This window comes from Aotus nancymaae, unplaced genomic scaffold (assembly GCF_030222135.1).
Source record: "Aotus nancymaae isolate 86718 unplaced genomic scaffold, 86718_ANA_hifiasm-v0.15.2.pri h1tg000075l, whole genome shotgun sequence".
Taxonomy (NCBI): domain Eukaryota; kingdom Metazoa; phylum Chordata; class Mammalia; order Primates; family Aotidae; genus Aotus; species Aotus nancymaae.
The window spans coordinates 4,728,176-4,751,251 of NW_026988490.1; the positions used below are offsets into that span (position 1 = coordinate 4,728,176).

At 53.7% G+C, this 23,076-nt stretch overlaps 1 long non-coding RNA gene and 1 pseudogene across 1 annotated transcript in view; one reads left to right on the plus strand and one right to left on the minus strand.

Annotated features, from left to right (window-relative positions):
- Positions 1-4,619, plus strand: part of LOC135271095 (uncharacterized) — a 469,429-nt gene extending 464,810 nt beyond the window's left edge. Inside the window, exon 2 of the long non-coding RNA XR_010339216.1 lies at positions 833-4,619. This is a non-coding gene — a long non-coding RNA (uncharacterized LOC135271095). The remainder of the gene's footprint in view (positions 1-832) is intronic.
- A 3,098-nt stretch (positions 4,620-7,717) lies between these two features.
- LOC135271074 (putative GTP-binding protein 6) overlaps positions 7,718-23,076 on the minus strand; it is a 35,339-nt pseudogene continuing 19,980 nt past the window's right edge.

A 23,076-nucleotide genomic window follows, 5' to 3' on the forward strand; every position in this document is an offset into this window, starting at 1 on the left:
TGAGCTCAGCTGGCCAACACAGGGGCACGGGAACCTACCTACCCCTGGGGGAGCTCCTTCAAGCACAGCCTGCAGCCCCCTTCGCCCTGCCCCCACAGAGATTCTGGCTCAGCATATCTACATGGACCCTCAAAATTTTCATTTCTAATTATGCAGCGACCCAGTTTTCACAATCACTTGTCAGTGTCAACACTCTCTATAAGCCTCATAACAAATGTCACAGACTTTGTGCCGAACACAACAGCATTCTTCTCTGTCTCCCACATGGGGATTCGGACGTGGGCATCTTTGGGGCCATTATTCTGTCTCCCACATGGGGATTAGGAGGAGGACATCTTGGGGGCCATTATTCTCTCTCCTTCATGGGGATTAGGATGTGGACATCTTTGGGGACATTATTCTGTCTCCCACATGGGGATTAGGACGTGGACATCTTTGTGCAATCATTCTGTCTCCCACATGGGATTAGGACGTGGACATCTTTGGGGTCATTATTCTGTCTCCCACATGGGGAATAGGACGTGGACACCTGGGGCCATTATTCTGTCTCCCACATGGGGATTAGGATGTGGGCATCTTTGTGCCATTATTCTGTCTCCCACAGGGGGTTAGGACTTGGACATCTCTGGGGCCATTATTTTGTCCCCACATGGGGATTAGGATATGGCTCTCTTTGGGGCCATTATTCTGTCTTTCACATGGGTATTAGGATGTGGACATCTTTGGGGCCATTATTCCTGAGATCTGAGCCTCTAACCATGTGAATAAGAGGGGTAAACGGGCGGGTGGAGGCAGGTGGTTGTGTGATGTCTCCACCTACTCACTGTTCCAGGAGGGCTGTTTGTGGGCGGCATCAACCTCACCGAGAACCTGCAGTACATCCTGGTGCACCCATCAGAGTCCCCAGAGAAGATGATGATGCCCAACCTGCTGTGCCTGCGGTCGTGGGTCTGGGAGCAGTGCCTGAGGCTGGGGTCCCACTGCACCAACGTCATCACGGGAGACTTCATCGGCGAGGACAGCTTTGTCAGCGATGTCATCACACTCGACCAGAAGCTGCTGTGGTGCTGACAGGGACCCTTCCTAAGTCTGGGACACGGCGGCTGCAGGTTCACCCCCGACGTCCCAAGTATTGTGCCTTATGTGCGGGCCAGATATCGGTGATCAGGGGACCCATCCTATGCCTTCTTTTTCTTTTTGTTAAGAAATAGAGATGGGATCTTGCTGTGCTGGCCAGGCTGGTCTCTATGGGGTCTTGACCTCCTAGCCTAAAGTAATCCTCCCAGCTCAGCCTCCCAAAGTGATGGGATGACTTTTTTCTGTATTCTTCCTGCTGTGGTGACTGCAGCCCTCACAGACCCCGAGAAAGACGGCCCTCCCACAAGTCACTAATTGCTAAACCCAATAACAATGCCCTTGGGAGCTGGCCTCCCCCGTGCAAGCCAGCATCCCCTCGGCTAGCTCCCACACACCAAGCCAGTATTTCCTTTTTTGAGACAGAGTCTCTGTCGCCCACGCTGGAGTGCGGTGGCGCGATCTCAGCTCACCGAAACCTCCACCTCCTGGGTTCAAGTGATTCTCCCCCCGCAGCCTCCCAAGTAGCTGGCATTACAGGCACCTGCCACCACCACACCTGGCTAATTTTTGTATTTTTCACCACGTTGGCCAGGCTGGTTTTGAACTCCTCACGTCAGGTGATCTGCTTGCCTCAGCCTCCCAAATGTTGGGATTAGAGGCGTGAGCGACCGCGCCCAGTTTGATATTTCTTGCAATTATTTTTAGGGACAGGGTCTTGCTCTGTTGCCCAGGCTGGAGTGCAGTGATGCAGTGATAGCTCGCTTCGCCTCAACCTCCTGGGGTCAAGTGATCCTCTCCCCTCAGCCTCCCGAGTAGCTGGGACTACAGGTGCACACCCCCACACCCGGCAGATGTTTGTAATTTTGGTAGAGATGGGGTTTCACCATGTTGCAGAGTCTGGTTTCAAATTCCTGGGCTCCAGGGAACCTGCTGTCTTACCTTTCAGAGTTGCTAGGACCACAGGTGTGCACCACCACGCCCAGCTTATTTTATTTTTCTGTAGAGACATGGTCTGGCTATGTTGTCCAGGTTGGTCTCAAACTCCTAGGCTCAGGTAATCCTCCCACCTCAACCTCCCATGGAAGCCAGGACCTCAGGTGTCAGCCAGCAAGCCCAGCTAATTATATTTTTTTTGTAGAGACGGGGTCTGGCTCTGTTGCTCAGTCTGGAGTGCAGTGACACAATCACAGCTCCGTGTAACCTTCAACTCCTGAGCTAGCAATCCCCCCACCTCAGCTTCCCAAGTAGCTGGGACTGTAGGTGTAAACCACCATGCCCAGGTAACTATTACTATTATTATGTTTGAGATGGAGTCTTATCCTGTTGCCCAGGCTGGAGTGCAGTGGTGCAATCTCGGCTCACTGCAACCCCCGCCTCCTGGGTTCAAGCGATTCTGGTGCATCAGGCTCCCAAGCAGCTGGGATTACAGGTGCCCACAATCATGCCCGGAGTACTTTTTGTGTTTTTAGTAGAGATGGCATTTCTTTTTAAAATTTATTTATTTTTCAGACGGAGTCTTGCTCTGTCGCCCAGGCTGGAGTGCAATGGCATGATCTCCACTCAGCAACCTCCGCCTTCCGGGTTCAAGCAATTCTCCTGCCTCAGCTACTCCAGAGTAGCTGTAATCACAGGTGTGCACCACCATGCCCAGCTAACTTCTTTGTTTAGTAGAGATGAGATTTCACTATATTAGCCAGGCTGGTCTCTAACTCCTGACCTTGTTATCCACCCGCCTCGGCCTCCCAAAGTGCTGGGATTACAGGTGTGAGCCACCGCACCCGGTGAAATGCAGTTTCACCATGTTGCATCAGCTGGTCTCGAACTCCTGACCTCAGGGGATCCACCCGTGTCAGCCTCCCAAAGTGATGGGTTCACAGTCATGAGTCACCACACCTGGCCTCAACCCTATTATTTTCCTGGCCTGAAATCATTCCTTGTTGGGTATGAGGCTACTGAAGCCTGCCCCGTAGAGCAGAGTGCACAGAACTGTTCATAGGCACGAACCCCGAGCTGTGACTCAGCCTTGCTTCCGCATCATGTGGAAATCCCTTGAAGGCTGTTCCTGTGCTGATTTCTGCCTCCCTGGCCAGACCCAGGCTCCCCTCATGCCCTGTGTGGGTGGCAGCCTCTTCTCTCGGGAATGGTCCGGAAGAATTTGTTCTTTTTACGGCCCCTCTGTGCTGGCCATAGTCACCTCTGTGAATTAAAGTCCTATGCATACCCGCTTTCACACACAGATCCTGGAAATACCTCATTTTGTTTTCTTCTGTTTTTTGAGATGGAGTTTCACTTTTGTTGCCCAGGCTGGAGTACAGTGGCGCGATCTCAGCTCACTGCAGCCTCCGCCTCCCGGGTTCAAGTGATTCTCCTGCCTCAGCCTCCCGAGTAGCTGAGATTACAGTCACACGTCACCATGCCTGGTTAACTTTTTATTTGTATTTTTATTTATGTTTTGAGATGGAATTTCACTCTTGTTGCCCAGGCTGGAGTGCCGTGGCATGATCTCAGCTAACTGCAACGTCCACCTCCCAGGTTCTAGCAATTCTCCTGCCTCGGCCTCTGGAGTAGCTGGGATTGCAGGCATCTGCCGCTGCACAGCTAATTTTTAAAATTTTTAATAGACACGGGGTTTCACTACGTTGGCCGGGCTGGTCTCGAACTCCTGACGTCAAGTGATCTGCCCGCCTCAGTCTCCCAAAGTGCTGGGATGATGGGCTTGAGCTTCTACATCCTGCCTAGACCTCATTTTCTACCTGTCGCCTGTCAGAGCTGGTGGCTCATGGTCTCGGGCAGTCAATGGGTACCCGCCGCCATTTTTATTCCCGCTTCCCGGGGAAGTGTGGCATTTCTTTCACAGTATAACCACAGACATCAGAGCTTCTCAGGATGGTCTTCATAATGGTGATTTAGCCCATGTTGGAATAGGTTCTCTTTGGGACCTCATGATTCATTTTCCAAAAGAAATCTCGCTTCTGTTTTTGCTACCTGGTCGCCATGGAGAAATGGTGTCCAAAATCTAGAAAGATACACTTGTGACCAGGTGTGGTGGCTCATACCTGTCATCCCAGCACTTTCGGAGGCCGAGGCGGGTGGATCACCTGAGATCGGGAGTTTGAGATCAGCCTGACCAACGTGGAGAAACCCCATCTCTACTAAACATACAAAAAAATTAGTTGGGTGTGGTGGCAGGTGCCTGTAATCCCAGCTACTTGGGAGGCTGAGGCAGGAGAATCACTTGAACCCAGGAGGCGGAGGTTGTGGTGAGCTGAGATTGCATCACTGGACTCCAGCCTGGGCGACAAGAGTAAAACTCCTTTTAAAAAATAAAAACACACACAAAGACGCACTCATCAGCTGTACCCACGGCTACTTCACCCCATGACTAGGCTGCACAGAGATGAATGAAGTTACAGACAATTTCCCCGACTTCCATCGGCTCCGAATCCCTATCCTAAAACGCTGGGGTCTGTCTCAGCAGCTCTTCCACACAATCATGGAATTCATACAGATCATTTAAATAAATGAACGAGATTAAAGTCAAATATGTGTATGAATTTTATTACCACATATGCAGCCAAGGAATATTTCGTTTTCATGACAGGACATGGGAGGCATCTTTAGAACATGTTCATTCAGGCCGGTCGCAGTGGCTCATCCCTGTAATCCCAGCACTTTGGGAGGCTGAGGTGGGTGGATCATGAGGTCAGGAGTTCGAGGCCAGCCTGGCCAGCATGATGAAACCCCATCTTTACTAAAAATACAAAAGAATGAGCTGGGCATGGTGGCAGGCACTTGTAATCCCAGCTACTTGGGAGGCAGAGGCAGGAGAATCACTTGAACCCGGGAGGCGGAGGTTACGGTGAGCTGAGATTGCACCACTGCACTCCAGCCTGGATGACAGAATGAGACTCTGTCTTTAAAAAAAATAAAAAATCTAGGCGTTGTGGCTCATGCTTGTAATCCCAGCACTTTGGGAGGCCAAGGTGGGTGGATCATCAGGTCCAGAATTGAAGACCAGCTTCGACAACATGGTGAAACCCGTCTCTACTGAAAATAACAAAAATTAGCTGGGCATGGTGGTGGGTGCCTGTAATCCCAGCTACTGGGGAGGCTGAGGCAGACAATTGCTTGAACCCAGTAGGTGCAGCTTACAGTGAGCCGAGATCGTACCACCACACTCCAGCCTGGGAGACAGAGCGAGACTCTGTCAAAAAAAAAAAAAGTTAATTCATTGGGCATCTTTTTCAGGTCATAGAGTTTTTTAAAAAAAATTAAGGTATGAGGCTGGGCATGGTGGCTCATGCCTGTAATCCCAGCACTTTGGGAGGCCGAGGCAGGCGGATCACCTGAGGTCAGGAGTTCAAGACCAGCCTGGCCAACATGGTGAAACCCCATCTTTAGTATAAATACAAAAATTAGATGGGGGTGGTGGTGGGCACCTGTTATCCCAGCTACTCGGGAGGCTGAGGCAGGAGAATTGAATTGTTCAAACCCCAGAGGCAGAGGTTGCAGTGAGCTGAGATTGCACCACTGCACTCCAGCCTGGGTGACAGAGCCAGACTCTGCCCTCCCCACCAAAAAAAAAAAAAAAAAACCAAGAGAGCCAAGCATGGTGGCTCATCCCTATAATCCCAACACTTGAGCCGGGTGTGGTGGCTCACGCCTGTAATCTCAGCACTTTGGGAGGCTGGGGCAGGTGGATCAAGAGGTCAAGAGATCAAGACCATCCTGGCCAACATGGTGAAACCCCGTCTGTACTAAAAATACAAAAAAATTAGCTGTGCATGGTGGCGGATGCCTGTATTCCCAGCTACTCGGGAGGCTGAGGCAGAAGAATCGCTTGAACCCAGGAGGCAGAAGTTGCAGTGAGCTGAGATTGTGCCACTGCACGCCAGCCTGGGCGACAGAACAAGACTCTGTCTTGAAAAAAAAAAAAAAAAATCCCAGCACTCTGGGAGGCCGAGGTGGTAGGATCATGAGGTCAGGAGTACGAGACCATCCTAGCCAACATGGTGAAACACCGTCTGTACTAAAAATAGAAAAATTAGCCAGGCATGGTGGCAGGCACCTGTAATCTCAGCTACTTGGGAGGCAGAGGTTACAGTGAGCCGAGATTGCACCACTGCACTGCAGCCTGGGTGAGAGAGCAAGACTCTGTCTAAAAAAAAAATTAAGAAAACGTTAGGTGTATCATGAATGTGTGTGTATGTGGATGCTAGTTTATTTTCTCACTATGATAAAATTACAAAATTAAAAAAAAAGCTTAGCGCAAACCATTCATTGATCAGAGCTGTTTTTGTTTTTTGAGACAGTCTTGCCCCAGGCTGGAGCGCAGTGGCGCGATCTCGGTTCACTGCAACCTCCACCTCCAGGACTCAAGCGATTCTCCCGCCTCAGCCTTCTGAGTAGCTGGGACTACAGGCACGAACCACCACAGGTGGCTAATTTTTTGTATTTTAGTAAAGAGGTTTCACGATATTGCCCAGGCTGGTCTCAAACTCCTGAGCTCAATCGATCCACCTGCCTCGGCCTCTCAAAATGTTGGGATTATATGTGTGAGCCACTGTGCCCGTGAGCCACAGCCCCTGGCCAGCTTTCTATCTTTCCTCCTGGTTTTTTTTTTTTTTTTTTTTTTTTGTATATAGGGTCTTGCCCTGTTGCCCAGGCTGGAATGCAATGACTCAATCTCAGCTCACTGTTACCTCCACCTCCCAGGTTCCAGCCATTCTCCTGGGTCAGCCTCCTGAGTAGCTGGGATTAAAGATGCCCACCACCAGGCCTGGCTGATTTTTGTATTTGTCGTGGAGATGGAGTTTCACCATGTTGGCCGGGCTGGTCTCGAACACCTGACCTCAAGCGATCCACCTGCCTCGGCCTCTCAAAATGTTGGATTACAGGCGTCAGCCATTGCGTGTGATGTAATTTTTTATTTTTTGTAGAGATGCGGATCCCACTCTGTTGCCCAAGCTGGCTTCAAAGTCCTGAGCTCAGGTGATCCTCCTGCCTCGGCCTCCCTAATTCTCAGGGTTGCAGGTGTCAGCTTCTGTGTCCAGCTGGAGAATCACTTGAATCCCAGAGGTGGAGGTTGCAATGAGCTGAGATCGGTCACCGCACTCCAGCCTGGACAACAAAGTGAGACTCCACCTCAAAAAAAAAAAAAGCTTACCCCAAAGCATTCATTGATCAGAGCTTTCTGTCATTCAGGCTGGAGTGCAGTTCTGTGACCTCAGCTCATTACAACCTCCGCCTCCCAGGTTCAAGTGACTCTCCTGCCTCAGCCTCCAGAGTAGCTGGGATTACACGCATGCACCACCACGCCTGGCAAATTTTTATATTGTTAGTAGAGATGGGGTTTCACTGTGTTGGCCAGGCTGGTCTCGAACTCCTAACCTCAGGTTTTCTGCCCACGTCGGGGTTCCAAAGTCTTGGGATGACAGGCGTAAGCCACCGTATCCAGCTGGAGCCTGCCTTCTTATTGGTAGGGAGTCCTATAGCGTTTGAGCGTCGGTGAGTACAGATTAGGCGCCTGTTGTATGCACACTGACTCCACAGTACACATTTGCTGCGAACTCATTCAGAAATTTCTCACCTTGTCTCTGCATCGTAAAGCTTTTGGGGACTCCACAGGTCCTTCTGCACCCTAAAGGAGCCCTTTCTGAGCCAGAGACAGGCCACCAGAACACCATCCCCTCTCCCATGCCAGGAGGCTGCCGCTCACCTGAGCTGGGCCCCCGGCCAGCCGGACACGGAGGGGGAGGACCTGTCTCCCCGTGGCCTTCAACACTGCTGCATCGAGCTCAGCCTTCAGCTCCTGGAGTCCGTGCCCCAGCAGGGCAGACATGGGCACGACGTTCGGTTCCGTGGGGTGGTAGCTGCAAGGGTGGGGAGGCCACAGAGTCCGCTCAGCCTCAGGGCCACAGGCCGGCAGAAAGCAGGGGTCCCAGAGTCAGCCACCCGTGGGGCACAGCCTGGGGAAGCTCCTGGTGTCCTGAGTGTCACTGCTGAGGTTCAGATGAGGAGAGAGGGCATCTCCCCATGTGGCTTGAGCACATGCGGGGAAAGGAGATGTTTGTGGAAAGCAGGGTCACCAGGAGTGAGCTGCCCACGAGACACGGGCTGGGGCAGCAACCTCTGCCTCCTGGGTTCAACCATTCTCCCTGCGTCAGCCTGTGTGCCAGCGGTCAGCAGTTCACACGAGGGCAGGGTCTCCAGCGCCTGCAGGGGAAGGCGTGAGACGAGTGTGGGTGCCAGGGCCGGACTCACCTGGGCACCGGGTCCACCTTGTTGTGAACCTGCAGCATGGAGTCCAGGAGCGTGGTGGGCAGCCGCAGCCTGTGCAGCATGGACACGACGCTGGCTTTCTGGAGCTCCGCCTTGGGGTGGCTGACGTCCCTCATGTGCAGGATCAGATCCTACAAGTGCCGGGCATGCAGTCAGAGCCCTAACCCCACCAAGCTTGCAGGCAGGCCCGGGAGAGGGGTTCCCACGAGTTCCCAAGGCCAGCGTGGGGGTGGGAGCTACCCCCATGTACAGGCCCTCGGACACCCCAGGATGGGGGTGCTGGGTTTACACTGGACGGAGCCCCACCCAACTCCACATACCTCGCCTCCCGCAGCACAGGTGACAAGTCTGCACCCCCAGACCCACAACCAAGGTGGTGCCACAAATGACCACTCAACCGCCACATGCCAGCCACTGCTTCCTCATTCAATGCTTTGGGTGGCTTCATCCCACTGTGAAATCGTTTTACTTTTCTCTTGAGACAGAGTTTCGCTCTTGTCCCCCAGGCTGGAGTGTGACGGCACGATCTCAGCTCACTGCAACCTCCGCTTCCTGGGTTCAAGTGATTCTCCTGCCTCAGCCTCCCCAGTAGGTGGTATTACAGGCACCTGCCACCATGCCCGGCCAATTTTTGTATTTTTAGCAGAGACAAGGTTTCACCATGTTGGCCAGGCTGGTCTCGAACCCCTGACCTCAAATGATCCACCCGCCTCGGCCTCCCAAAGTGCTGGGATGACAGGCGTGAGCTGCTGCTCCCGGCCCTGTGTATATGGGCTCATCACGGTGGCTGAGTGTGGGTGACACTGGGGCCACTGCTCAGCCTCGGCCCCAGGGTCAAGGGATGCTTGCGGGACACTAAGTCTGAGGCCGAGGAGACAGTTGTTATTCTGCCCCGAGTGGTGCGGGTGTCCCAGAGCCTGGCCCCTGGTCTGAGTGGGCGTCCGAGGGCTTGGCCCCTTGGCTGATGGGGTGTCTCAGAGATGGTCCCTGGTCTCAGTGGGTGTCTGAGAACCTGGCCAGTGGGCTGAGTGGGCGTCCGAGGGCTGGTCCTTGGTCCAAGTGGGGTCTGAGACCCCGGCCTCTCTCAGTGGGTGTCCGAGACCCCGGCCCCTGGTCTAAGTGGGTGTGCGAGACCCCATCCCCTGGTCCGAGTGAGGTCTGAGACCCCGGCCCCTGGTCTGAGTGGGTGTCTGAGACCCCAGCCCATCTCAGTGGGTGTCCAAGACCCCGGCCCGTGGTCCGAGTGGGTGTCTGAGACCTCAACCTCTGTCTCAGTGGGTGTCCACAGCCACACGCAGCCCTGACTCACCGAGTGGGCCACATCTTCCAGGGTGGCAGAGAAGGACTCGATGAGGCCATGTGGCAGCTGGGACAAGAACCCGACGGCATCCACGTATAGGACGGTCAGGCGTGAGGGCAGCATCCCCATGTGGGCTGTAACATCTAGCGTGGCAAACAGCTGGTCCCGCGGCTGCAAGTCAGTGTCTCCCATCAGTGCCTTCATCAGCATGGTCTTCCCTCGGAGGGCATGGAGATCAGGGGCTCAGGCGGAGCCACACCTGGGTCCTCAGAGTGGAGACCACAGCACCTTCTTGGGCAGCGGCACCCCGGGTGCCACGTCCCTGAGCTCCCCAGGCACCCCTAGGCCACACACGACATGCAGGACTAAGCCACTGTGGCTTCTCTCAGGCCGGATGCAGCAGGGCCACTGTGTAGACACAGGGGAGCTGGTGGTGTAGACAGGTGAACATGAGATGGTGTGGATGGGAAGATGGTGTAGATGGAGGGAGGTGGTGGTGTAGAAGCGTGGGTGTGTGGATGGGGTGGTGGTGCTGTGGATGGGAGGATGGGGTACATGGCATTGTCACCACAGCTGCTGTACCCACCATGCAGACCACGGGACCCCCTTTCCCTGGGTGAGTACTCACCACAGCTGGTGTATGCACCACGGGGAGCCCCCTCCCCGTGCAAGTCCTCACCACAGCTGGTGTACCCCACACAGAGACCATGGAACCCCTTCCCTGGGCACATGGTGACTTCAGCTGGTGTACCCCACCAAGAGACCATGGGACCCCCTCCCCTGGGTGCATGCTCACTGCAGTTGGTGTACCCCACCACGGAGACCATGGGGAACTCACGTCTTGCACGCTGCTGCCGCAGCAGGTGCCTCTTCTTCTGAAGCCCGTCCAGGGCCTTCCTCATCTTGGCCTCCTTCTCTTTCAGGAGATGCTGCTGCACCTGCATGAACGATTCTCCTAAAAACACACCAGACAGGGCGGTGAGCCAGGCCGGGAAAGGCGTGGGAGCGGGAGGTGCCACTGAGGGTCTACAGGGGCTGCTCCTCCTGCTGCAGCATTTAGGGGCCCTGCCGCGTTCCCGGCAGTGGCCCCAACACTCCCTTTCCCTGAGAAAGGGCTGCGCTCAGCCGGGCGCGGTGGCTCACACCTGTCATCTGGCACTTTGGGAGGCCGAGGTGGGCGGATCATGAGGACAGGAGTTCGAGAGCAGCCTGGCCAATATGGTGAAACCCCATCTTTACTAAAAATACAAAAATTAGCCGGGTGTGGTGGTGGGCGCCTGTAATCCCCGCTACGCGGGAGGCTGAGGCGGGAGAATCGCTTGAACCCGAGAGGTGGAGGTTTCAGTGAGATGAGATCGTGCCACTGCACTCCAGCCTGGGCCAGAGCCAGACTGCATCTCAAAAAGAAAAAGTCTTGAGCACTACGGAGGCTTCTAAGTGGGGCACAGCCGGGATGTCATCGTGAGGGGCTCAATGGGGCTCCTTTGGCATCCTAAGTCCCAGAACCTGGGAATGGGACCTGATTTGTAAATACCCTCTTTGTACGAACTCAAGACATCATCCTAGGTTAGGGTTGGGCCTGAATGCAAAGATCCATGTCCTTCTTAAAAGGTAGAGGCCGGAGTGATGTGGCCACAAGCCAGGGATACCTGGCGCCCCCAGGAGCTGGGAGAGGCAGAAGGAGCCTCTGGAGGCTTTTGGTCTCCAGGATGGGTGTGCACAGATTCCTGCTGTTTCAATCCACACTTTGTGGCTACTTATGTCAGCAATACCTCACAGAACCACCACCATCTCCTGTCTCCACAGACGTAACAAGGAGACGGAGCCCCCAGCCGGCCCCCACCCTGTCGGAATCCTTCAGGGCAGCTGCTGACAACCACGTTCTCAGGATGCCCTGGGGTGCTGCACCCAGCCAGAGTTACCTGACCCCATGATGTAGCGGGAGCTGGATCCTCCTCAGTGAAGGGGGTCAATGTTCCTTTTCAGGTTCGACCTGGCATGGGAACAGGAGGGGTTCACTCTGCAGGGACGCTCTCTCCCTCCCAGCAGAGGTCAAGGTGAAGGTGAAGGAGGCCGCAAGCCCAAGACACCTGGAGACCCCAGAAGCTGGGAGAAGCAGGAAGGGTCCTCCCCGAGAGCTTCTGGAGGGAACTGGATGATTCCATTTTAATGGGTTAAATAGTGATGCCCAAAATAGAGGTTTATGTCTTGTTTCGCACGACCTGTGAATGGGACGTTATTTAGAAATAAGGTGTCTGCAAATGTAATTAGTTAAGGATCTTGAGATGAGGTCACCCTGGATTAGGGTAAGTCTTAAATCCAATGACAGGTGTCCTTCTAGGAGACCGAAGGGGAGGGCCGGGCGCAGTGGCACGCACCTGTAATCCCAGCACCTTGGGAGGCCAAGGCAGGTGGATCATGAGGTCAGGAGATCAAACCATCCTGGCCAAGGAGATCAAAATATCCTGGCCAACATGGTGAAACCTCGTCTCTACTAAAATATAAAAAAACTAGCTGGGCTTGGTTGTGGGCACCTGTAGTTCCAGCTACCTGGGAGGCTGAGGCAGGAGAATCGCTTGAATCTGGGAGGTGGAGGTTGTGCTGAGCTGAGATCCAGCCACTGCACTGCAGCCTGGGTGACTGGGCAAGACTCTGTCTCAAAAAAAAAAAAAATTGTAGACAGACACAGAGGAGAAGTCCACGTGGAGACGGAGGCAGAGACTGGCGTGATGTGGCCACAACCAGGGACACCTGGCACCCCCAGGAGCTGGGAGAGGCAGGAAGGATCCTCCCCGAGAGCTTCTGGAGGTAACTGGATGATTCCATTTTACTGGGTTAAATAGTGATGCCCCAAATAGATGTTTATGTCTTGTTCCCCAGGACCTGTGAATGGGACGTTATTTAGAAATAAGGTCTCTGCAAATGAAATTAGTTAAGGATCTTGAGATGAGGTCACGCTGGATTAGGGAAAGTCTTAAATCCAATGACAAATGTCCTTCTAGGAGACAGAAGGGGAGACTCAGACAAAGAGGAGGAACCTACGTGGAGATGGAGGCGGACACTGGAGTGATGCGGCCGCAAGCCAGGGACACCTGGCACCCCAAGGAGCTGGGAGAGGCAGGAAGGAGCCTCCAGAGGGAAGTGGATACAACTGTAGTGGATTGTCAACAGTAGCCCCCAGAAAGATCGGTCCACATCCTAAAGCCCAGAACCTGTGAATTAGTGGGGCCTCTGGGCAGAAGGGAGGAGCTGGTGTTGGGGTCCCACTGGGCGTGTAGCTCATGCATTGTGAGTGAGGAGTATCCCAGGCTGAGGGGACCTACCTAGTGCGGAGTTGGGGGGCGTGAGGAGAGAGCGCTCCCACGGTGCTTTTCTTACTCTCATATACCCCTAGAACCACCAAACACGTGAGTACAGAATGGAGGGGCTGCGGGGTGAGCGTGATGGTTGGCTTGGGCGTCCCGAGGTACCTGAGGAGCGGGATCTCCGCCAGGGCCATCTGCAGCCAGGCCTCCTTCATGCAGGCGTTGCAGCGGAAAATGTGCAGGATGATGGTAAAGCAGTCAAACACCTCCATGCCCCAGGCGGCTTCCAGTTCTTCCTAGAGAAGGAGAGAGTGAGCTGGGCCCGGCAGCTCACACCTGCAATCCCAGCACTTTGGGAGGCCAAGGCAGGTGGATCACCTGAGGTCAGGACTTCGAGACCAGCCTGGCCAAAATACTGAAAACCTGTCTCTACTAAAAATACAAAAATTAGCTGGGAGTGTTGGCGGGTACCTGTCATCCCAACTACTCAGGAGGCTGAGGCAGCTGAATTGCTTGAACCTGGGAGGTAGAGGTTGCAGTGGGCCGAGATCATGGTGACACTGCCCTCCAGCTTGAGTGACAGAGTCAGATTCTGTCAAAAAAGAAAAGAAAAGAAAAGGAGAGAGCAAATGAGAAGCCAGAGGGGAAGGCCAGGCCCTAGTGGCCAGCCTCACAGGGAGGAGGACATTCCATCACGCCTTAAAGCCACTATCACCTCATCTGGCCCCTGCCTGGCGGGACGCTCTAGCATCCACTCATTCACCACGTGGAGCGTGGGAGCAAACAAAGCAAAGCCACATTCTGGGATACCTTGGTCGGGGCAGCCATCCTCTCCACATTCAGGAAGACGCACGTGATGTCCGGAGATCGTCAGATCCTCTCTAAAGAAAGGGGGGTCCCATCAGTGGCCATCCGTCCAGACCTGTGGACTGCAGGATGAGCCACGAGGCCCTTTGTGGGGTGCGCCGTGGAGGGCACAGTTCACAGACATCCCTGACTTGAGCACCAGACCCAGGATCCAGGAAATCAGCATTGGAGGGATGTCTCTAGGGGTGTGTGTTTCATGTACACAGACGTGTACACGGTGAACACATCCTGGCGGAGACAAACACACAAGGTAAACACATCCCAACAGGGACACACACATCTCACACACACGCACGCATGGTAAATGCATCCCAGTGGAGACACACACATACACGCACACAGAGGACACATTGCAGTGGGGGCACACACACATGGTGAACACCTCCCTGTGGGGAGACACACACACACACGGTGAACACATCCCTGTGGGGAGGGAGACACACACACAGAGGACACATTGCAGTGAGGACACACACACATGGTGAACACCTCCCTGTGGGGACACACACACACACGGTGAACACATCCCGACAGGGACAGACACATGTTTACACACACACACAGTGAAAACATCGTGACAGAGACAGAGAGTCCCAGTGGACACATCCCAGTGGGGACACACATACACGGTGAACACATGGTGGGCCAGACACACACAGAAACATGGTGAACACATCCCAGCCCCAATGAGATGCCTCTGAGTCAGGCACAGAAGCAGACTCCCACCTCGGCTAGTTAGTAAGTTAGTTAGCAGTAGTAGTAGCAGTTAGTAGGGTCTTACCCACTCTGCACTGTAAGCCGGATGGTCAAAAGCTTGGAAGCACAAGGGACCCACACAGGACCCCACGTTAAGAGAGTGCATGGAGGAGGGACACAGGTCCAGCCTCCCATCCCTCCAGCTCCTATTTATGTGGGCTCCCAGCTCACCTGGACCACTCACTCATGGGGCCGCTTCCCCTCTGGCCCAGCGAGACCCCTGTCCTTCCACGCGTCTGGGTTGAATGTTCTCAGGAGCAACAGATGGGAAAGGAGGTTTGGGGAGGGAGCAGGTGTGGACGGACTCACCTGTCAGGTGCTCAAAGTTCCCTCTGCCAAAGACAAGCTTCTTCTCTGGCGTTCTGGTGGACACGACCATCGTCTGCACCATGGACCAGCCGTCCAGAATGTGCACCAGTACTGTGGCCTTTGCTACCTGTCACTCAGCTGTGGGGCCACAAGGGCCACCTTGAGGGATGCTTCCTTTTGGGGTAGATCCAGGACCCCAACCACACCTGCCTGGCGTGTCCTTCTCCTGGCCTTGACTGTAGGGCCTCTAAGTAGGAATCTGGCCAGGGAAGGATGCTGGAGCCACCATGGGACATGAGGACTCCGCAACCTGCCTTATATAGGATTTGGGGTCCAGGTGGACACAGCAGGGAACTAGGGAGCTAGGGGTGCTCAGGGATAACTCAGGAACCACAGGCAGGGTTAGGGGGAGGAAATGCAGGAGGTCTGGGTGCCGTTCTGAGCAGTTTGGGGCTTCCACTGTCCCAAGAGTGGCCCATTTCGGAAAACACCCTTGAAGGAGAACCGCTCTTCGGCTACAGGGGCTTCCAAGGGAGATGTCAACAGTCTTGAGACTCTGGCACCTGCAGTGACTTAGGGATTTGGATTTCCTCCTGGGGAGTGGGGCAGGGGACTGGACACAGATGGTCTGCTAGACACCCTCCCTTCCCTGACCCCAAAAACACTGTGCCTACCTTGAACCCAGGGCAAGAAAAATGCGGTCTCATCACCAAGACACGGCCCGGCCTGGCCCACCCCACCCCACCCCACCTCACCCCAGGGGCTTCTCCCCATAAGCTCCGCCCCAGCCCTTTTCACCCCATAGGCTCCTCTCCCCAAAGCCCCGCCCACGCACCTCTACCTACGAAATCCTCCCCTCAGAGCCCTGCCCCTTCAGAGCCATGCTCTTGCATCTCCACCCATCAGATCCTCTCCTCAGAGCATCGCCCCTTGAAGCCTCGCCCACTACACCACTTGTGATCTTCCCCTCAGAGCCCCCGCCCCTGCGTCTCCACCTGAGTGTCTTCCATCAGAGCCCCGCCCCTGAATCTCCACCTATGAGATTGTCCCCTCAGCGCCCAGCCCCCGAGTCTCCACCAATGAGACCCTCCCTGCAGGGGCCCTCCCGCAGAGTGCCAGCTCCTGTTTCTCCCCTGCAACCCCCGCTGTGTTCACCTCACTTCATGTGCAGCTTCCCAGGGCCCCACTTGACATCGGGGTGGACCAGACACAAGCGCTGGGTCCCCGCCGGCAGCAGAGGCTTCCTCTGCAGCAGATCCTCCTCTGCGTCCTCGTCCGCGTCTTCCGGCTCCTCCTCGTCCTCTCCCGGGCAGCTTCGGCCTCCGTCCGCCCACAGGCCACGCCCTCGGCCCCATGGCCCCTCCAGATTCCCGGGGACCCCACGGCCGAAAGCAGCGAGACCATGGATCAGAGCTCTATGCAGAGGGGAGGTGGGTGCCCTGCCCGGGTCTCACAGGCTGCATCCTGCTGTCAGGCTGTCCTCTCATCTGTACTCCAGGTCTGCTTTCAGGCTCACTCGAGAGTGTTTGTGGAAGTCAGTTACTGAGGTTGTAGAACTGAGGTCCCCCAAGACACCTCCAAAGACAATTAGCAACCAGGGTCCCTCCTTCCCTCCATGCCGGCTGGGAAGGCTCCCTCTTTGCACCACGGAGGAATCTTAAGTAACATTTTATAGTCATGGGAGTGACTCCCACACCATTTGCCACAGAACAGAACCTATCCATCATCCACACTCGAGGGAAAGGATTGTACCGCAGAGGAGGGGAACTTGGAGGCCACCCTGAAACTCTGCCAACCACACTCCTCTTCTGCACTACCAGGACCTCCAGAGTGACCTGGCTTGGAGGCTGGTCTTGCACTGTTTGCTCTGCTGTTTGCACCCTGAGAATCCTCACCATGGAGGGCCAGGTACAGCTGGCCTACAGAGGGTAAAGGACCCAGGCTGCACTCCTTCCCACAGAGTGTGAGGGACCCAGGCCACCCTCCTTCCCACAGAGGGTGAGGGACCCAGGCTGCCCTCCTTCCCTTGGAGGTTAAGGGACACAGGCTGCCCTCCTTCCCACAGAGGGTAAGGAATCAAGCTGTCCTCCTTCCCGCAGCAGGTAAAGGACCCAGGCCACCCTCCTTTCTGCACAGGGTGAGGGACCCACGTCACCCTCCTTCCCCTAGGACACACGCTACACATGGCCAGCCCTGGATCATGTGACAGCCATTGGCTAGCATCCTCTAAACGTGGGAGGTAGAGGTGGTTTCTGTAATTGTAAATGAAGATCTCAACCAAAGGTCATGCAATCGCTCCAACCATCTTCTACAACCAAATCCCCACCAGCAGCATTAGTGCTGTGGCCATAAACTTCTCTGACAAGGGCCTGAGACCTGATTCCCTCCCCTTCAGAGACACAATTTATCGTGACCGCACAGAACAACCCTTTCTCCTGTTCGTGCATGTGACCAAGTGAGGGAAGAGGAGGTTGTTCCTGCAGCCACAGTGAACAGTGTAGAGACGTCTTACAAAGCTAGGCACGGTCTCACCTAGTCTCCAGCAATCATGCCATGGCTATTTACCCAACTGATGTGAAAATATATGTCCATACAAAAAAACTGCATCCAGATGTTGTGAGCAGCTTTATTTACACTCACCCAAAACTGGAAGCGACGAAGATGCCCTTTAGTAGGTGAGTGGCTAAAGAAACGAACACTTCATGTGATGGAATATGATTCAGCAATAAACAGAATAGTTATCAAGCTGCACAAAGACATGGATACATCCTACATGCATAGCACTAAGTGAAAGAAGTCCCTCAAAAGAAACTGGAGAAGAGTTGCTTCCGGCAGGAGTGTGGCTTAACAAATAGGAAGCCCCTATTTGTATATTCTGGAATCGCACAGTTAAGTGAGTGGACGCTGATGGTGGGAGCCTTTTTCTCAGTGCTAGAGAGGAAGTTCACAGATAAGCAAGAGGAGGAGGCTGGAAGGATCCATGTGGGCATGGGTTAGTGGAGGAGATGTTGGTAGGAACCCAGGTCTAGTTTAATGCAAATGTAGATGGATGCACATAGAGATGTTTACATGTATCCATACACGACTTCTTCGATGCACAGCCATTTCCTTGCTTTATCGACTGAGAGGGCCTAGAAGCAATGACACCCCAGTGGCCGTGAGGACACCTAGCACCCTGATCTTGGTTTCTGCCATTCTTCAACTCTAAAGGAGCCAGAGCTCCTGGGAGAAATGGCTGCGTCTTGGGCTGTGGCAGGAAATAGGCTAGATGAGGCTGGAGCATCTCCTTGTGCTGGAAAGTAAGGACGTGCCCCACAAATCCCGATGACAGGCTGTGTCCCAGGGGCACAGAAGCCAACTGAAAGCTCCCTGTGGCCAGAGTGGAACCAATTCAGCAAACTGTAATAAATAATGTAGTAGTGGATTATAACCCAAAGTACAAAATAAATATGCATGAGACCACATCGATGTAAATAAACTGTTGAATAAATGAAGAATAGGCAAGGCTCCCATGTCCCTAAATTCTAAATAATTTACATAGATATGCTACCTCAAGGAAATGGAGCATAACCCCCCCACCCGTCAAGTGCTGGCTGCACATGGTGATTTCCTTCCAAGGAATATAACATGGGAACAGGGTGGGGCAGCTTATAGGCAGAAACAAGATGCAGACGCAACCTCATCCTGAGGACCAAATCCAACGTCAGCCATCATGTGGATAGCTCGCCCCTGCCACTGTCCCAGTGTTTGTGGCCCCCCCCAATTAACATATGCAGCCCTAACACCCAAGGTGCTGATTTAGGAGGTGAGGACTTTGGAAGGCTGGAAGGTGATTCAGTCATGAGGGTGTAGCTCTTCTTAGTGGTATGAGGATGAGTGGCCTTGTAAAGGAGACCCCAGCAGGCCCCTCACCCCTCCACCCTGTGAGGACACAGCTGGACGGCACCAGCTGAGACAGCGTGTCCTCGGTCTTGACCTTCCAGCCTCCAAAACTCTGAGGAATAACTGGTTTATGAGCCTCCCAGCCTGTGGTATTTTGTCCCAGCAGCCCGAGGTAACACTTGCTTGCCCGTGGTATGACGTGAGCGGAGGGCATTTGCCTCTGTGATCTCCTCCCCAAACCCACAACCCCAAACACGTTCCAATCCGGGGAGACTCTACAAAATACCCGATCAGTACCCCTCAAACCGTCAAGGTTCTCAAAACCGAGGAAAGTCTGAGAAACTGCCAGAGCCATGGGGGCCTGGAAACACATGGCAGCTGAATGTGATGTGGCGTCCGGGTGGGATTCTGGAACACAAAAGGACATCAGGGCAAAAACAGGGGAAATGTTAATAAAGCAGAGACTTCAGTTCATACGAGGGTATCCGTATCAGTCCATTAACTGCGACAGATACTCAATGCTAATGGCAGATGTAGGTAATAGGATAGCCTAGTGTAGGGTGTGTGGGAACTCAGCAACCTTCTCCCAGCTTCTCTGTGTGTCTGATGGTATTCTAAGCATGAAGGTTTAGTGCGTGTGTGCACACACACATACACGTGTATACATACCACCTGAAGACACAGACAGAGTTGTGCTCCGTACCAGGCTGGCATTTCCCTCAGTTGGTAATGACCCAGCTTCCCCCCACCCCCGGGGAAATTCCAGGAGCAGCAAGCAGGTAGGACTAAAGTGACTCACACACCTTCCCATGGCCCAGCAATCTCACCCACAGGTCACACCTGAGAGAAGAGAGGCCTGGAGGAGACCGCAGTATGAACTCATGTCCAGTTTAATGCATTTTAATGCAGGTCCACAAAAAACACACAGGCAGGGACGATCCGAGGAGCTTTATTCTGCCTCCCTCCCTCACTCCCTGCCAGCACCCTTGGGTCCAGGAGTATTGCACCACAAGATGTCTACTTGCTCGTGTAAGGCAGGCCCAGAGATGAGCCCACCCCCTAAAGAGCAGGCCCTGCATGTGCCAGCCATGGTCTGCCAGGCAGCTCGGTGTTAGCTGTATGAGAGGTACAGTGCACAGGAACCTTCGGCCTGCCCCTGCTTGGCCTAGCTCCCCAGGGAAGCAGGCACAGAGCATCTGGCCACAGCACCTCACTGGCCAGGACACTGCCACCAATCCCTGCATGTCCCTTTCTCATGAGAAACGCTGACTCCAAGGCAGCCGTGGCCTGTGAGGACAGACGGGGGCAGAGGTAGGAAGGAGGCCCCACCTGTATCAGTAAGGCAGTCTTTCTTTTGTCATTTTAAGAAAAATTCAAAGGAATATGGCTAACTGCTAACACCTGTGTGTTTGGATAGTGTTTTTCTATGTGCCCATTTATATTTTGTACTTTCTACATGTTGAAAATGTTTCACTTTAAAAAAGATTTTAAAACAATGGTGATTGTTAAAGTAAAAAAGGAAAAATAATTATTTTGTTACCTCACCTATTCTCCAGAAAAGGTAACGTGTTCATACTCAATACTTATTTCTAAGCATTCATTTGCAATTTAATTACCGAATTTTGCATTCAACTTGCATTTATTTTTTTAAAGATGGGGTTTCACCATGATGGCCAGGCTGGTCTTGAACTCCTGACCTCAGGTGATCCACCCACCTCAGCCTCTCAAAGTGCTGGGATTACAGGCGTGAGCCACCATGCCCGGCTGGGTGAATCTTGTGCTGTTGACCAGGCTGGAGTGCAGTGACAAGATCTCGGCTCACTGCAACCTCTTGGCTAATTTTTGTATTTTTAGTAGAGACGGGGTTTCACTATGTTGGCCAGGCTGGTCTCGAACTCCTGACCTCAGGTGATCCACCCACCTCGGCTTCTCAAAGTGCTGGGATTACAGGCGTGAGCCACCGCGCCCAGCAGCGTTTTTGTTTTTAAAACAAATTAAACGTGAAATTATATAATGTCAGCTTGCCTTTTCAAAGTGTGCACTGCAGTGGTATTTATGGCAGTCACAGGTTGGGAAGTTAGTTTTTTATTTTTTGAGACCAAGTCTGGCTCTGTAGTTTTTGGAAGCATGAAAGAAAAAGAAGTTTCCAAATCCCCAAATCATGAAGCTAGAAATGAAATTCAAGCTGGCAATTGGTTAGGGCCAACCTGCCTCTTGTTCTGTTCAGAGTCACCCTCTGCTCACTGAGATAGATGCATATTTGATTGCCTCCTTTGGAAAGGCTCATCAGAAACTCAAAAGTTTCTCCCTCCGGCTTCCAGTCTTCCTTCTGTTGTTCCAGCTGTCCCGCTTTTCCTGACCGAATCATGTTCACCTTGCATATTCATGTCTCCTGTCTCCCTAGAACATATAAAACTGAGATGGGCCCCGACCACCCTGGGCACCTGTGGTCAGGACCTTCTGAGGCTGGGTCACGGGTGTGTGTCATGACTCGGTGAAATAAAACTTTCTAGATTAACTGAGACCTGTCTCATATTCTCGGGGCTCACAGGGGTCACGGCAGGGGTTGCTGGGTCGGAGGACGATGTCCATAGGGTGAATTCTTAATCTTTTTTTTTTTTCAGACAGAGTCTTGTGCTGTTGACCAGGCTGGAGTGCAGTGACAAGATCTTGGCTCACTGCAACCTCTTGGCTAATTTTTGTATTTTTAGTACAGACGGGGTTTCACTATGTTGGCCAGGCTGGTCTCGAACTCCTGACCTCAGGTGATCCGGCCTCCTCGGCCTCCCAATGTGCTGGGATTACAGGTGCGAGCCACCGTGCCCGGCTGGGTGGATTCTTTCAAACACACCCAGAAGCCACTGCACGCACTCCTGGTCTCGGCAGACTTGAATTCATGGAATCCGTGGTGAGCCCTCTGCTGTCCCTGTGACACTCTGCCCTCCTCTAAATGTCCACCAGGTGCCCTCGAGGCCCTTTGAAAGCAGACCTCAGCCTCCACCAGCACAGAGCATTTCATCTCCACCTCCCTGCGCCCCAGTAAAAGACGTAAACCACCAGGTGCAGTGGCTCACACCTGTCATCCCAGCAGTTTGGGAGGCTGAAGCAGGCAGATCATGAGGTCAGGAGTTCCAGACCAGCCTGGCCAGCATGGTGAAACCCCGTCTCGAATAAAAATACAGATATTGCCCGTGCGTGCTGTCAGGTGCCTGTCATCCCAGCTGAGGCAGGGGAATCGCTTGAACCTGGGAAGTGGAGGCGACAGTGAGCCGAGATCAGATCACTGCACTCCTGCCTGGGCAACAAGAGTGAGACTCCATCTCAAAAACAAGGACGTGAAGCAACATGAACAGCTTCAGGTCAGGCCTTACTGCTGGGGTGGCTCCAGGCCCCGTGGAAGTTCTTGCCAGAGAGATTCCAAAATAATTTGCTGTTTGTTCCAGCCAAGGCCAAGACACCACCTACCCTACCACCCTCTCCCAGAGCGTTTACAGAAAGGTGCTAAAGTCGAGTCCTCCCTCCAACCCTTAGAGACGTTTTTCAGCTGAGGCATGTCTGAAAGCCTCTCCTGTGAGTTGGGCCTCCTGGGAGCAGAGCATGCTTTGATGGCTTGGGCTCCCAGATGCCTGCCTCTTAACTCCTTCTTTGCCAACTGTGCCAAGCGTCCTTCTTTGAAATTCCCACTCAGCCATGCAAGAATCCAGGGTGAGGTCAGGGCACACTAGATCCTCATTCCTCTTGCTGATTAAAATCTGTTCTTGGCCAGGCATGGTGGCCCGTGCCTGTCATCCCAGCACTTTGGGAGGCCATGGTAGGCGGATCACCTGAGGTCAGGACTGCGAGACCAGACTGACCAATATCATGAAACCCCGTCTCTACTAAAAATACAAAAATTAGCTGGGTGTGGTGGCATGTGCCTGTGATTCCAGCTACTCGGTAGGCTGAGGCAGGAGAATTCCTTGAACCTGGGAGGTGAAGGCTGCCGTGAGTTGACATTGTACCACTGCACTCCAGCCTGGGTGACAAGAGAGAATCTCCATCTCAGGAAAGCAAAGGAAGTTGGGGGGAGAAGGGAAGGGAAGCGGGGAGGGAAGGGGGGAAGGGAGAAATGGAGGGGGAAGGGAAGGGAGGGGAAGAAGCGAAGGAAAGAAGGGAATGGGGAAGTAAAGGGGGAAGGAAAGGGGAGCAGAGGGTAGGGGAGGGGAGGGAAGGGGGAGGGGATGGGAGGCAAGCAGGGAAGGAAAAAAGAGAACAGGGAAGGAAGGGTGGAAGGAAAGGTGAGTAGAGGGGAGGGGAGGG